General features: G+C 47.2%; 1 protein-coding gene across 13 annotated transcripts in view; it reads left to right on the top strand.

Moving 5' to 3' along the window:
• Positions 1-5,329: 5,329 nt before the first annotated feature.
• The window catches only part of HAPLN2 (hyaluronan and proteoglycan link protein 2), a 232,964-nt gene continuing 225,296 nt past the window's right edge, over positions 5,330-12,997 (top strand). For 8 of the 13 annotated variants that reach the window (XM_039513228.1, XM_039513217.1, XM_039513223.1 and 5 more), the window contains exon 1: positions 5,333-5,385. The gene's annotated coding sequence lies outside the window, so the exon portion shown is untranslated. Of the gene's footprint in view, positions 5,390-12,997 lie in introns of all 13 variants that reach the window. The other 5 variants (XM_039513220.1, XM_039513221.1, XM_039513212.1 and 2 more) reach the window with 4 other exon arrangements.

Here is a 12,997-nt window from a genome sequence, read left to right as displayed (position 1 = left end):
GTCCATATCTACCCCAGAGCAGCAGAGATCAGAATTTGAACTCTTGTCTGTAAAACATGCGGCAATCAATTGCGTAAGCCATAAGACACAACAAAATGACTGATGTGGGAAGAATTTGTTTCCAGGGCTTTTGTCATAGAATCATAGAATATCCGGGTTGGAAGAGACCTCAGGAGGTATCTAGTCCCATCCCCTGCTCAAAGCAGGACCAATCCCCAACGAAATCATCAAGTAGATAAGGCTTTAAATGCAGGTTCTGGTAACAGTTATTTATCATTGGTGCTACAGAAGCAACCAAAAATCAGGTCCCCATTGTGCTAGATGCTAGAAGTGTGCAGAGAATGGAAATTGCATTTCATGGAAGATTTTGAGATTCCGATTAGGAACAAAACCTGCACATTTCAAAATTCTTCACAAAATGGAAATTCCGAAAAAAAAAATTCACTTCAAGTCAGTCAGAATGATTCATTTCTATTTTGACTTGTACAAATTGCCTAGGATCTAATGATAGACTATAATACAAACATTATTTTTAAAAAAAGGCTAAACCAAAAGTCATTTTGAAAGGGAAAAATCAAAATGTTTCTGGTTCAGTGTTGCCGGAACTATTTCCCTCTTCTTTTTCCCCCCAACCTCAATGAAATTTCAATGAATTTGCCGCCGTTTTTCCAAGCATTCTGATTATGACAGAACTGCATTGTCCAATGGAAAACAAGGTCCATTTACGTTTTTCTGCCCAACTCTTCTGAGAGTGGTACGTGTCCAGAGGAGACAGTCTCTGCTCAATGTGTTTCCAATCTAACAAGTCAAAGGATTATTCCCCCATTTTACAGAGGCACAGAGACATTAAGTAACTTGCCCAAGGTCACAAAGCGACTCAGATGAAGCTGGGAACTGAACTCGCAGCTCCTTGGACCCTTCTGTGGAGTCAGTTTCTTTGGAAGCGTGTTTGTGAAGCAGCATGGGCCGGGACAAGGTGGCAGACTAGGAGACCTGGGTTCTGTTTCTGCCTCTTGCCTGCTGTGTGGTCTTGAGGAAAGTTACTCCACTGCTCTATGCCTCAGTTTCCCCTCTGGCTTTTTGGTTCTATTTGGATTGTAAGCTTTTTGGGACAGGGCTGTCTCTCACTATGTATCTGCACGGTGCCCCCCTGCTACTGTATTAGAAAACAATAGTAAGTGGAAACAGTGAATTTTGAGCCAGTACATTATTTACTCTTAATATTCCCAAAAGTCATTATTTATTATTTGTATTCATAGAAAGCAAATTTTCTCTTGGGGCGGCAGACACCTGCTTCCAATTGGACCGGAACCACCCCATGTGACCTCTGCATCCAATCAAAACTGCTGGACTATCGAGCTGTTACAATGACCCGCTCCAGGGCATGAGTTATTTGCGGGAAATTCTTGGGAGAAACCTTCCGAGAAAATTGCAGATGGGGGGGGAAAAAGGGCAAAATGCAGGGAATACATTCTTCACCCTGAGCCTGGCTCTGGTGGGAACAATCAGCGAGAGAGCACCAGGTCTCTGTGGCCGGATGCTGACCGTAGGTGGTGCCAATTGGATGCCTCAGCTGGTGCCAATTGGAGTAGCTCCCAGTGACGTCACCAGAGTTAAGCTTTATGTCTCTGTTCCCGTAGTGCTGTCATTGTAGCTGCAGTGGTCCTGTGGGTCCAGGTGAAATTCATGGTACTTCAGTGGCTGTGTGAGGGACCAACTGGCTAAACAGTTCTTTCACCGTCCCTATGAACTGTGGAGAGGATCGTCAAGCCAGCCCTGCATAGGCTGGTGTGGAAGGCCAATATGGTTTGGCCAGCTGAAGCCATGTTTATAGGACTCCAGTGGCCGTTGGACCCTTATAGGACGGGTGATCATATGGTTAAAGCACTGGGCTGGGACTCTTGAAATCTGGGTGGCATTCCTGCCCCCTGCCACAGGCTCCCTGCATGCTCTTGGGCAAGTCACTTCATCTTTCTGTGCCTCAGTTTCCCAACTGTAAAAAGGAGATGATAATTTTCCCATCCCTTATCTATTTAGCTTTTCAGGGCAGGGACTGTCAAAAATATGTGACTGTACAGCCCCTAGCACAATGGGGATTTAGTGGATGATTTCAGCAAGTCACATGGAATAGCACTGTGGGAAGGGCATAGGGCAAACCAACCCCTCTGGTGTGTATCCTAATATCCCGGCTTGGGAGATATTAGACTCCAGGCTGGAGTTCATAGGTAGGTACATCGAGTACCAGTTTAGTATGCCCATGGCATGCCTCTTCCCTGTCTGGAGCGGTGTCGAACACAGATTGTATAATTAGGGAGTCAGTGGATATGTAACTGTACAATTATGCAAATAGTGATCAAAATCACTGTTTTCAGCAGAAATGCCTGAAGATCAAGACAGAAGCTTCATGCAACCTTAATTTAATCTGGTCCTGCAGGAGAGGGGAGGTCTGATATATGACCCAACCTCATGCCTGCCTCGGTTTAGCAAGGATGAGGGGCAGGGGAAGACAGCAATGCTTTAGCATGCTAAGCAAGCCCCGCGGCATAGGTGGATAGGGAAAAAATGATCTTGAGATCCCTTTAATCTATGGGTAAAACATTTTTTTTAAAAAAAAAACTGAAGTGTTGATATTTATAGTGTTTTTGTTTTCTCTCCTTCTGATTTGCAGGTGAAGGATGCAAGCCGGAAAGAAAGAATTTGATCATCAAAGAAATAAAGAGCAGCAAACTCCTAAAAACCTGGAAATCTGCGCTAATTGCTTCTGAATGTCTGTCTGAAAAATTATCAAATTGATGCCGTCGTGCTTTTTCTGACAGCCTGTCTGTTACAGTTTTTTTTTAAATATTCATGCACGGAAATCTAATTACTAGGCAAATTTAATGATAATGAAATGAAGGCACTTCAGCGGAAAGCGTGGGGACCCTGTTCATATTTTCTCAGCCTCTGTCTTGTTCAGAATGTTTTGTTTTTTTTACGACTGCCTTTCTTGTACTTTAAAAAAAAATGCCAAAAATAAAATGTGGATTGCTGAAAATGTTTGCGGCGTCTTCATTTATAACGACGTGGCAATTGCTAGCTGATTAGAGGAGTTTTGCAAAGATCAAACAAGACTAACCTGATCAGATCAGACAGATGAAATATTATTAGTTTTGCCTTAAGACGGTTCTTAGAGGCCTCCATTGAGATGCAGGCCTCCTTGTGCTAAGTGACGGGCCTACCCGTAACAAGTGACAGGCTACCTGTCTTAGTTACTTGGGTCCCCTTAGCATATTTAGCCTTACAACCCCCTGGGAGGTAGGGCAGTGCTGTCATCCCCATTGTACAGATGGGGAAAATAAAGACACAGAGAAGCTAAGGCCCAGATTGTCAAAGAGATTTAGGTGCCTGAGTCCCATTTAAATCAATCAATGGGAGTTAGGCACCTAAATACCTTTGAAGAGCTGAACCTAGGTGACGTGGCAAAAATCACACAAGACGCCTGCAGCAAGTCTGGGCCTCAAACGCTGGCCTCGCAAGTCCAAGGCTAATTCCTTAACTGCTGACCCTTTCTTCCTCTCTGTCCCTGCCCCCGAGAACCTTCATTCTAAAGCAGAGTATCAGACAAAGGGGAAAACGGAGGCACACGGTGTCTCCCATAAGGTTGCGTCTGAGGTCAGTCGCCAAGCACAGGAGAGCACCCATGTCTAGCCACTATGCCAGGCTGCCACAACATACAATCATCTTAGCAACAGGGTTACTGGATGTATGTGTGACATGTTTTCTTTGTAACGAGGAAGCCTCCCTGTCACATGGAGGTCCAGTGTTCCGAACCCCCTGGCTCCCCCTATGTCAGATGGTACCAGCTGTAGCTCTGGTTGCATGATGCTTCACGGTGGCTTGAATCCTGACAACCAGGGTGGTTTGAGAATTTTATTAATAATGAACACGGGGGCTTTATCCTGCTATCATCCCATGGTGCTCAACAAACACCTGTCATTCCCAAGGATCCCAAAGTGTGTGTGTGTGTGTGTGTGTGTGTGTGTGTGTGAGAGAGAGAGAGAGTGAATATAGGAATCACTTTGCCCACTGCTGAAATTGCCTCATCCACCTCAGGGGTGGAACCTGTCAGGCAGCCTGGTATAACAGCATCCTACAGTGATGTACAACCGCTTAAATAAGGAAGGGATGTATCTGTGTAGCTCGAAAGCTTGTCTCTTTCCCCCACAGAAGCTGGTCCAATAAAATATATTCCTTCCCCCACCTGCTCTTTCTAATATCCTGGGAGCGACATGGCTAAAATTAGGTTGCCAACAACAATGATTTCCATGGAAGTTACAAGCCTGAATGCCTTTGTGGATTTGGGTCTTACGATGAACAGGACTGGGGCGTAAGACCCTTTTATGCTGCCTGAATGGTATAAAGGGGCCTCAGTGTAAATGAACATTTAAGTGATTGGAGTTCAGGTCCAGATCTGGGGTCTGGATTCAGGATTGTGGCTTAGACTCATTCCTACCTGTTGGCTAAGAATTGTGAACTTTCAGGGCAAGATTGGGCCAAGTTCCAGATGAACCTTGGGGAAGTTGAGAGGGAGGCTGGGGGATTTATAGTTTACCTGTGGAGCAGCTGGTAACATGTAGAGCAGCAGGCTGGTGCAGGGGGTCGGGCACTAGCCTCAGACTTTGGAGAGCTAAGTTCAACTCCTGGCTCTGATACCAAGTGTATGAGCTTGGCCAAGTCACTGAACGCCATTTTCCATCTGGACAATGGGGATTGTGGTGCTGCCTTCCCTCACAAGGATAAACACACTAAAGCTTGTGTGATGGGGATAAGTGCTTCAGCTATCTAGACAGACACAACACTGGCTATGGTGAAGAACCATGCAGAATTCAAAGGGTAGTGGGTGCGAAAACACCCATGAAGTTGCCATATGAACAAAAGCTGAGGGGTTTCAGCCAGCTTCATAGGCAGAGCCCTGCTGATATATTCAATATTGCAATGTACTTCCCTTAACACCCAGGCTTGTAGTGACTGGAAATAAACACATGCTCTAAAACAAGGGTCCTGAGACACAGAATTGGGAGAGGGATTCGGATCAAAGTCTGAGTGTGCTTTGGTTTGTGGGTACCGGTGTGGCCAGCAATAGAGAGTAGTTTGCTCTAGATCCAAAACTCAGCTGCCTGGAGGGGCTCAGAGTGATGCTTATGTAGAACAAACAGTGAGGAAAAGCCAGCTGATTGGCTTGATGAGCTCTCAGTCACACAGAGAGACAAAGGCGGGACTTCCCAGCAAAGGGTTCTGGGTAGGGAATCCCTTTATAAAATGCCCTGGCTTAGGGCTGGCAGTCAGAGTTGCTGGAGGAAGGAGACTCTGGAGCTGTTGAAGTTCTGTGTTGGAAGACATTCCTTGGTTGGTGTGTTTGTTTTTTAACTCAGCCTTGTTATGATATTTTTCTAAACCCTCCAAATTGTGTCTTGCTACTCTAGTGGATGGCCTGGCTGTTGTAGTCTGTCCCAGCCAGACTTCATGTTGTGGGTCAGGCCTATCTCTGTTTAAATAATAAGCACAACAAATTGTAATTCAGCAGCAGAATTAGCATACAGATCCACTGGTGAGTTTCTAGATCTTTAAAGCCAGAAGGAACCATTGTGATCACCCAGTCTGAATAGCGCAGGCCAGAGAACTTTATCCAAGAGTCCCTGCATTAAGCCCCTATCTTGTGGTGGAGCTAGAAGACATGTCCACAGAAATATGTCTAATCTTGAATTTAAACACTTCAAATGATGGAGACTCTACCACATGCTTTGGGAAGTTTTCCAATGGTTACTTAGCATGACTGTTAAGAAGTAGCAGCTTATTTCTAGCCTGCATTTATCTAGCTTCAGGTTCCAGCTATTGGGATCTCTTGATGACTTTGTCTGCTAGATTAAAGAGTTTTCCACTACCAGAAATCTATTCCCTGTATAGGTACCTCTACGCAATGACTGAGTCACCTCTCAGACCTTCATTTCTAAAATTACAGATCACTGTACTGTAAAACAAAGCAAGGATGCTGAAAAACCAATGTCTCTTCTGTTTGTCTGGGTTAGGGGCTGGGATCTGTCTCTCATTCTGGTTCTGTGTTAGCGTTAGTCTGTGGATTCCCACCAGTGTAAGTGAACGCAGATTCTGCATTGTGAGAGCTGATTTCTGATCTTGGGTGGGGGTTTCCCATTCAGAGTATGACTTTACCTTAGGGAAATCAATGATGAAGTCCAGGCACCTGATTCTGCTTTACCCCGCTCTTTGCCCAGTCATTCACAAGTGCAAAAAGCTAACATTCTGACCTGGTATCATTTTATACCTGCTTCACACTATGGAAATGACAGCAGGTGGTGCAGGGCGCTGGAGAATCAGGTCCAGGAGGTTGTGATCCTGGATGTCAAGGCTTGAAAGTGATTATTTAATCACTTAATGTTGCAATATTAATCATTAATATTGCAGTAGAATTCGGGGACCTCAAGTGAGATCAGGTCCCCATTGTGCCAGGTAGTGCACAACCTCATGGAAAAAGACAATCCCTGCCGTTTAGAGTTTACAATCTAAATGGACAGCACAGAGGAGAGAAGGTATCCTACTTCAGATTGGGAAACTGAGGCCCAGAGAGATTTAAGTGAACTGCCCCAGGTGATGCAGGGCATTAGTAGCAGAGCCAGGAACTGAGCGTAGATCTCCTGAGTCCAACACCGATTCCTTAACTACAAGGCTACCCTTCCTCTCTGCCTGGGGAGCGGGAGCAGGAGTCCTAGGATAGGTGGATACAAGTTGATCAAGGTTGAACATGCACCTCAGTTACCCATCTGTAAAATGTAGCTAATGCTATGCCTGGTACCGCTCTGCTAGGGATGTTGTGAAGCAAAATTAAGTCATATAATGGGTTGAGCTCCTTTGATAGGGTCTGTAAGAACGGAAAGCCAGACCCCCAGCTGGTGGTGTTGGGCCAGATGCTTAGCTGGTGTAAATTGGTGTAGCTCTCTTGGCGGTGATGGAGCTCCTCTGATTTACCCCAGTTGCGGATCTGGCTCAGAGTTTATGATCAGAGTGACAAAGAAGAATCAAAGGGGAAGGGGGGAAGGGAAATCCCTTTTTGTCTGAGATCTGTCCATTTCAGTGACGCGGGGGGGCATGTCTGCTGGGCTGGCATAAAAGGTGGAGTTGGGTGGAAGATGCCATCCTGACAAAGAGCTTTGCCACCCCATCTGGGAAACCACGCTACGGAGCCCTCTCTCCCCCTGGCTGGGTGCACCTGCCGGCGAGGCGCTGGGCTCTTTCTCTCGCGATTCAGAGAGCGGTGAATGGATACAATGCACGGAACGGCAGTGTTTTAAATTCTCCATGTCAATGGTTCCCGCGGTGGGCAAGGGGTGATTGTTTGGGATGAGACAGATTGTCTGCCACGCCATCTGCCGGCTCAGCGCGCGGGCCTGGAACTGGGGCAGATGTGGGCATCCGCCATTCCAACAACACAGTGTGGGATAGAGATGCCCTGGGGGAAATCAGAGGGCAGGGACAAGGCCCAGCCATCCTCCACACCCTCCCACCCTGGTGACCTCTGCAAACCATTTGTGCTGTTGGCAACTGTGGGCATTGCCGCAGATTCCTCCAGCTGGCCTCTGGTCCGGATCTCTCCATCAGTCAACTCGTTGCTCCGCTCCGCACCCTCGCTGCTACCTGGACATTTTCCACCTTCAGAACCTCACTATTTGGGGGGGTGGGGGGAGGAGAATGCAGCACTCCTATCTACAAGCCAGTGTTTCCATGGGCCGGCGCCGGTTCCTGAGATCTCCCTGACACTGGTCAGGAAGGCAGCAAGCCAGGCCCTGGTAGCAAAAAGGTTGAGAAACACGGGACTAGACCACACGGCCATTACTTTAAACCACAGCTGCAATGCCAAGCTTAGCTTACCTTGGTGGAATTTCTAATATACCCCCTTCAACTCTTCCAACTGGTCTCCTTTGGTTTCTACTGGGATTCAGGCGACCCAGGAACCAGCAGAACTGTTGGCTCCATTCCAAAACCTAGTTGCCAATGGGAACCGACGGAGTTGCTCTCACAGAAGCATGCACTCGCTCTATTTATTTTGTTGAGCTCTTCTCGCGGCATTTATCATGCCAAAGTGACATTTTCCTATTAGGGAACCGCAGCCCGCCACGGTGATTATAATTGTCGCTAATTTCTTTCTCCTGCAATCAGGTTTGCACCTTGGCACAAAATGACGGAGACCACTCTGAGCTCCGCTGGCGACGAAAGCGTGTTTCATAAAGGCAACTGAGGCGTTAGGGAGTGAATTAGTAATGGGTTATGGGGCCTTTTACCCCTGGGTCACCGGAAGACCTGAGTGACACTTTGTGATGAAACTCTTTCTCTCCCCCCCCCCTGGAAAAATACAGATTTTGTTTGATCAAAATATCTAGAAAATTTGTGCCATTTCCCCCCCCCAATATTTTTTAAACAAAATGTTTCCCCTTTACCATTCAAAATGACTTTTCATTTTGTGTTTTTTAAACAATTGTTTGAAAGAAAAAACCCTCAAACAAAACAAGTTTTTTTTTGTTTTGAGTCGAACAAAACATTTTGTCCCACCTGACATGCATTTTATTTTATTTATTTTTTACTTCAATTTGCTGAAAAAAATGGAAAAAGTTAATTTGGGGTCAGTCTGAAATGATTTCTTCTTTAAATTTTCTGTTTGGCAACTAGTCACTCTTGAACATCTCGGTGCCAGCCTCAGAAGAAAGACCGAGGATTGAATGAATGATGGAGGTTTGCAGAGATAGGGAAATGCCTCAGCTGGGAGGAATACATCCCTCGTGCATGCATCTGGGTATTGGCATAATCAAGCCCGAGTGGGACCTGCTGGGTGCTCGAATGCATTTGAATCGGGTCCCAGAGGTCGTGATCTGGGATGTCAAGGCTTGTACGTTATTATTTATCGTTACTATTGCAGTAGTATTTGGAGACCTCAAGGGAGATTAGGTCTTCCTTGTGCTAGGTACTGTACATCCACATAGAGATAATTCCGCCTGCTCTTGAGCGCTGGCAATCTCAATAGAGAACACAGATGAAAGGAGGACTCCTATCTCTGAGTGGCAGATGGAAAAGCTGAGGTCCAGAGAGATTTAAGTAAACGTAAGTGCCCCAGGTGACACGGAGTTGGCGGCAGAGCCAGCTCAGATCTGAGTCCAAGATCTGAGTGCCTTGGGGTGGGGGGGGGAAGCATGGGCAAAGTGGGGGGAGGCAGGCATCCTAGCAGAGAGGTTCATGCAAGTTTGAACGAGGTAGGATTGCACCTCAATTATCCATCTGTAAAATGTGGCTGGTGTTACCCACGGTACCGCCCTGCGAGGCTGAGTGAATTCCTATAATGCTTCGAGAGCCCTAGGTAGAAGGTGTTCTACCAGCACAGAGGGCTGGCTTCCCTGGCTGGCGTAAACCAGCATCGTGCCCTTGAAGTCACAGAGCCAGCCAATGGCAGCAGGTCTCTTTGGAAAATCCAGCCCTGTCTGCTGGGAAAAACCTGCTCCCGGAGGATCAAGGTGAGGGGCATTTGAGATTTCAAGAGCCGCTGACCCTTCTTCAACGAGGTGGTCTTCTCCCAGGTTAGCACAGAGGCTGAGGGGAGGGGGGTCTTAACCTCCAGGAGGCTATTCAGTCTCTCAGGGAGAGCTCATGCAACCCCCGCTACCCTTACTCCCTACCAAAAATTTATCTCCGCTTCCTCCCACCCATTTATCTCAGGCCCTTCGCTTGTATAGCTCCTCATTGGTATGTTAATGAGGGTTGTGGGCTTCCATGAAGCCCAAAGAGATGTGTTTATCCATTAGGGCCACTCAGCGGCTGCCTGCTGCATTATCAACACACTTGGCTAATTACTGCCACTGAACTGGCTAGGCCTGAGCGGATTCTGGAGGGAGGTGGTGTGGGGCGAAGGGTGGGGCAAAGCTCAGATTTTGGGGAGGGGTGGCTGACTGTGTTCCATTGCAGCGTGCCCTTCTCAAGGCCCCTTCACATAGGAACAAGGAGACATTTCCTGAAATTAAAAGGTGGCACACTGAAACTCGATCAAAGGAAAGACTTTTTCCACACTAGGCCTTGTTGGACTTTGGAACTCACCGCCACTGGAAGTCACTGAGGCCAAGAACGTAGCAAGATCCAAAGGGATTGGACAGCTACATGGATAACCTGAAAATTCAAAGCTAGAATACTAATGCTAATGAATTTTTGGAAGGGAAAATCAAAAATCTTTCTTCATGGGTAAAGAAACTCTCTATTAGAGATACAGATTATCCCATGTCTGTTACTGTGGGGGTTCGTACACCTTCCTCTGCAGTATGTGCTGCTGACCACTGCCAGAGAGGATGCTAGACTAGATGGACATGGGTCTGACCCTCTCTGTGAATTCCTTTGTTTACATTTGCTCTGACAGTGCAAAGGGGCCTTGAAGAGGTTAGGGATCATTACAGGAGAGGGTGGGCGAGATTCTGTAGACTGCGATGGGCAGGAGGTCAGACTAGATCATCATAATGGTCCCTTCTAACCTTGAAGTCTATGTAGTTGGCGTAATTTACAGGACAGACTGAGGGGACTCCTGAGGTGCACTCAAGTTCTCGTGCTGCTTTCACAGATGCTGGAAGAGGCGCTGTCCGTGGTATTGTTAGAAATAAAGGGTGTGATGAGGAGCCCTTCCTCTGACTTCTTTGCGCTTTGGATCCTGCTTGCCAAGGGCTGTGACAGGACTGGAGTCCCGCGGGGTGGTCCGACTTTCTCACATTGTCCTTCCAAGTGCACCTCCGATACTGGGGAACACAGCGACTGCTGCTCTGTGCAGGGACAGCTGGGGCTCGGTCCGCCGTTCCTCTGCATCTCGTGCAGGCATTGACACTGTGGCAAAGCACGTGCAGATCGTTGTCACTCGAATCTAGTTCTGCTCCTGCTTTGCACTGGTGTAAACATCTGCCCGGGGCTGCGACAGGGCAGTGATTGCATAGGGGCAAAGGGAGTGTAAAAGCCAAGCAAATCTGAATTGTAGGGCAGGGTTCTCCTTCGTGTGAAGGTCCCTTCCACCCCCACCTTTTAAGTGTGACTCAAGCCCACCCGCTTTGCACTGGGGTAAACGATGATGCTACGGGTCTGATTCTCATTTACACTAAGGTCTCATGAGTGTAAAGGGCCCTTAAAAGGAGTAGAAGGGTAAATTGCATCCTCTCTAAGGGAGTGGTGCCAAGCGTCCATGGTGTAAACGAGAATTCAGACCAAGCACCAGGACAATGGAGAATCTAGGGCCTTGCCTTTACTCTGGTGTCAGAGTAGAATTTAGCCCTCAGATTATTATTTAGACAAAAACAAAACAAAACCCCATGGGTTGCAAAAGATTCCCAGAGTTTTCAAATAGTAACACGGGACCAAGAAAAAACCCTCCAATAAAACAAAGCTGTCGATTGTTCAGCCAACTAAAATTACAGGCACATCAAATAAAATCTGTATAAGCATTAAAATAAAATTTGCATTGCAATAATGCTTTATTAAGCCCATTAGGAGATTAAAAGAATCAACGTGTTTGTTCCTGTTCACATCGTGAGGGAAATTTGAATTTCTTTCCCTACCTCTAACTAGCCGCTCTCCACTGCTTCTCTTGCAAGAGTCATATTTTCCTCAAGGAACCTAGCAAAGATGGCCCAGGAGAAAGAGAGAGAGGTGTGTGTGTGGGGTGTGTGTGTGTGTGTGTGTGTGTGTGTGTGTGTGTGTGTGTGAAATCAAAGCACTTGACCTGTCTGCATGAGTGTGCAGCAGAAGAAGGAGTAAATTGGAGAAGAAAGGATTTGTCTGCTCCCATTTCAGCTAAAATGGTTAATTAAGACAATAGAGGCTATGAAACAATTGGGGCCTGGTCTATGAATGCTTGTCTAGACTCTATAGTTCAACTGCACATTCTGTCGGAATTTTAACTTGGTTCGTCTGCCCCCTGCCCCCCTCCCCCGTTACCCCGCCCCTTAGCCTACGTCCATAAGTTCCTTTTCTCCTTTTTGTCCTTAAACAATCAATCTTTTGAGAGATCCCAGCTGGACTGACAGCTCTGCTTGTCTGAGGCCTTGCATTCACCGCAGAGCCACCTTCCCAGAGCCTAACACAGGGATCGTAAAAAGGGGCATTATTGTTAAGTGTTTTCTCTCCCAGTGGTAAAGACGGGATTCTCACTGGCCCCCGGGGCCCAGCTCCAGCAGTGGAAAGGGACACCAGCCTGCTGCAGCCTCGGTGTGAAGGAGAATCAGGGCTGGATCTTTTTCTTGCCCTCGGAGGAAACTTGAGCGGGAGTTGCCAGTGCTCAAGCAGATCTGTAGAGATGTCTAGAGCTGACTCTCATTGACCCGAAGGCCCAGATCCTCAAACATATTGATGTGCCTAACTCCTACTGGGGAGGATCTGGGCCTGCCACCACTCTGGCAGCATAGCTAAGTGTAACTAACGACACTAAGCTGTACTGTTTTATACTAGTGTAGCTATTCCTCTATGGGAAGGAGAATTCGCTAACCTGGGAGCGGGGTGGGTGGGTTGATAGCAGCCTTCAGCTACCTTAAGGGGGGTTCCAAAGAGGCTGGAGCTCATCTGTTCTCAGTGGTGGCAGGTGACCGAACAAGGAGCAACGGTCTCGCGTTGCCGTGGGGGAGGTTTAGGTTGGCTATTAGGAAACACTATGTCACTAGAAGGGTGAAGCACTGGAATGGGTTCCCTAGGGAGGTGGTGGAATCTCCTTTCTTAGAGGTTTTTAAGGCCCGGCTTGACAAAGCCCTGGCTGGGATGATTTAGTTGGTGTTGGTCCTGCTTTGAGCAGGGGGTTGGACTAGATACCTCCTGAGGTCTCTTCCAACCCTGATATGCTATGATTAGGCACCTTTAATATCAGTCTCGCTGCATCCACACTAGAGGTTGTACCAACATAACTGCATCTGTTAAAAATCACCCCCTAACAGAAAGGGTTGCCCTG

Source organism: Mauremys reevesii, linkage group 24 (assembly GCF_016161935.1).
Source record: "Mauremys reevesii isolate NIE-2019 linkage group 24, ASM1616193v1, whole genome shotgun sequence".
In the NCBI taxonomy this organism is placed as follows: Eukaryota; Metazoa; Chordata; order Testudines; family Geoemydidae; genus Mauremys; species Mauremys reevesii.
The sequence above is the reverse complement of the archived record's forward strand: the minus strand, read 5'-3'. Positions and strand labels throughout refer to the sequence as shown.